Source organism: Mus caroli, chromosome 2, assembly GCF_900094665.2.
Source record: "Mus caroli chromosome 2, CAROLI_EIJ_v1.1, whole genome shotgun sequence".
Lineage (NCBI taxonomy): Eukaryota > Metazoa > Chordata > Mammalia > Rodentia > Muridae > Mus > Mus caroli.
This window is the reverse complement of record NC_034571.1, coordinates 131,233,503-131,236,381: the sequence shown is the minus strand read 5'-3', so window position 1 is coordinate 131,236,381 and position 2,879 is coordinate 131,233,503. Positions and strand designations below refer to the sequence as shown.

At 41.2% G+C, this 2,879-nt stretch overlaps 1 long non-coding RNA gene across 3 annotated transcripts in view; it reads right to left on the bottom strand.

The window, feature by feature from the left end:
* Nucleotides 1–228: 228 nt before the first annotated feature.
* The window catches only part of LOC115030388, a 45,945-nt gene continuing 43,294 nt past the window's right edge, over nt 229–2,879 (bottom strand). For 2 of the 3 annotated variants that reach the window (XR_003835984.1, XR_003835983.1), the window contains 2 exons: nt 2,579–2,713; nt 232–283 (listed from right to left, as the gene is read on the bottom strand). This is a non-coding gene — a long non-coding RNA (uncharacterized LOC115030388). Of the gene's footprint in view, nt 284–2,578; nt 2,714–2,879 lie in introns of all 3 variants that reach the window. The other variant, XR_003835985.1, reaches the window with a different exon arrangement.

Here is a 2,879-nt window from a genome sequence, read left to right as displayed (position 1 = left end):
TGATAGCACTGGGGGGAACTTTGGTTTGCTATCAATTAAAAGCATCACTATTTCTTACTTGGCCATAATCATAGGAGTGTAGTGCTATCTTTTTGTGAGTTTAATGAAACATGTTTTTTTTTAATCATTATCAATTTAGTTTAATAAATTGAATTCTGATTTAATTTGAAATTGTTCTGGTCTTTTAATGTATATTTTTCTTTGAGAATTGTATTTTTTAAGTCTACTCACCTGCCTCCCATAACTCCTCGTATGTCCTGTCACATTCCATATGCAAGCAAATCTGTGTTCACAATTAAAAACAAACAAACAAACAAATGGTTTCAATCCAGTTAGTGCTGCCTATACAGTCTTAGGTGTTTGTTCATGTACTGTGGCATGTTCACATGACCTGGGGCCATATATTTAAAGAAAACTGACTCTATCCTCTCCCAGTACCCACCAATTGCCAGGAGTTCCCTAGCTAATGGTGGGACTTCATGCATGCCTCTCACTCCCATGCTGGGGTTCTGTCTGGCTGGAGCTTACACTGATATTGTGCATGTTCTTACAACTCCTGTGAGTTCGCAGGAGTAACTGCCCTTTTGCATCTGGAAAACATGGCTTTATTGCCATCATCCATCCCCTCTAAACCTGTCAAACTTTCCCATTCCTCTTTCACAATGATCACTGACACCCACCCACAAAGGCAGAGCAGTGATACCCATGTCTCATTTAGGGCTGAGCAATCAGTCACCATCCGTTGAAAACAGAAGCATCTTTGAAAACATTTGAGAAATGCACTAATCCATGGGCATAAGTAGAATTCATTAGGACTTTGCTTAGCTCTGTTACTCTTCAGAGGGGAACAATTGTAGCTTCTACTTTATTTTTATTTCTTATAAATTATCTTAGTCCATTCAGTCTATCAGTTTACTTTAATAAGATACTGTAGCCAGTGTATCCTATAAACAACCGAATTTGTTCATTTGAATTTATTTCTCACACTCTTGGAAACTGCAATCCCAAATCAGAATAGGTCTTCGTTCAGGTGAGGGGATTTTATGAAGGGTGAATTGTCCATTCTTGGTTTATCTTGTCATGTAGTAAAGAAAGCTACTTAGCTCTCCGACTTAGGATACTGATTCCATTTTTTTTTGATTTTTAATATTTTTATTACATATTTTCCTCAATTACATTTCCAATGCTATCCCAAAAGTCCCCCATAGCACCCCCCACTTCCCTACCCACCCATTCCCATTCTTTTGGCCCTGGCATTCCCCTTTATTGGGGCATATAAAGTTTGCAAGTCCAATGGGCCTCTCTTTCCATTGATGGCCGACTAGGCCATCTTTCGATACATATGCAGCTAGAGACAAGAGCTCCGGGGTTCTGGTTAGTACATCATGTTGTTCCAACAATAGGGTTGCAGATCCCTTTAGCTCCTTCGGGTGCTTTCTCTAGCTTCTCCATTGGGAGCCCTGTGATACATCCAATAGCTGACTGTAAACATCCACTCCTGTGTTTGCTAGGCCCCAGCATCGTCTCACAAGAGACAGCTATATTTGGGTCCTTTCAGCAAAATCTTGCTAGTGTATGCAATGGTGTCAGCGTTTAGAAGCTGATTATGGGATGGATCCCTGGATACGGCAGTCTCTAAATGGTCCATCCTTTCATCACAGCTACGAACTTTGTCTCTGTAACTCCTTCCCTGGGTGTTTTGTTCCCAATTCTAAGAAGGTGCACAGTGTCCACACTTTGGTCATTTTGAATGGCTCACCTTCTAGACCTAATTTTTCCCCAATACCTTATAATAACATAACACAAGGAACAGGCAAGACTTCAACAAATAAATTTTGGGTTCATCCTATAAGTATTTTAACTTTTATAAAAAAATGTGTTGCATGTGATTTTACATATTAATAATACTAATATATATTTTAATTATTTCTTTTTCTTATTCTAATAGAATTACTTGAGCATGTAAGTGTTTGGATTGCCTTCTGCAGCTTTCTTTTTTTACCTTTTTATTGATTCTTTGTGAATTTCATACCCCAATCCCACTCATCTTTCTGTTCCTTCATATACACTCTACACCCTTGCACCCCCCCCAAAAAAAAATAAAATAAAATAAATTTTAAAATCTTGTCATGAAAGCTATCCCATGTCATGGTGTGTCACACAGTATACTCTTTTGTCCACACATCTTTACATGTAGATGTTCATTGCAATGAGTCACTGGTCTGGTTTGAGGCCTCTGGGTTCTGCTGCACTATCAATACTAGATCCTCATAGATACTCTTCTCAGATACCCTGCTGTTGTCCTGTGCCATGGAGAATCTGCACCTTTGGATCTGTAGGGCCAGCCCTTCCACACTCTCCAGAAGATCATGGATGGAGTAGATGTTGGGATAGACCAACTCAAAGTCCTGAATCTGGCACTGGCATATAGCCGAGTTGGTCAATCCAACAGCTCTCCTGAACCCACACCACCAGGACTAGCTTTCTAGCTCTCCCTGGCTGTCTAATTCTCCCAATACAAAATACAACCAGGCACAGGGTCAGCTCCCCTGCTCTCATGCTCTCAGCTCTGGCTCACCTTTACCTTTGCCACCAGTGCCAGCTCTTCTGTGCTGCCCAGACAAGAAGCAGGACTCACTCTCTTGAGAACTACAGCCAGTGACAAGTGGGGCCATCTCTCCCTCTCTTATGACTTCAGAGCCAGCTTGTCCACCTGTAATAAAGCAAAGGACAGGAGTGGAGATGAGTAGGTCATGACTCCCTCTCCCAAAGCCATCCCCAAATAGATTTGGGGTGGGACCCACTATCTCATGGTCATGCCCAGCCAAGGGATATGGCCAGCTCTTCTTCTTCTTCTTCTTCTTCTTCTTCTTCTTCTT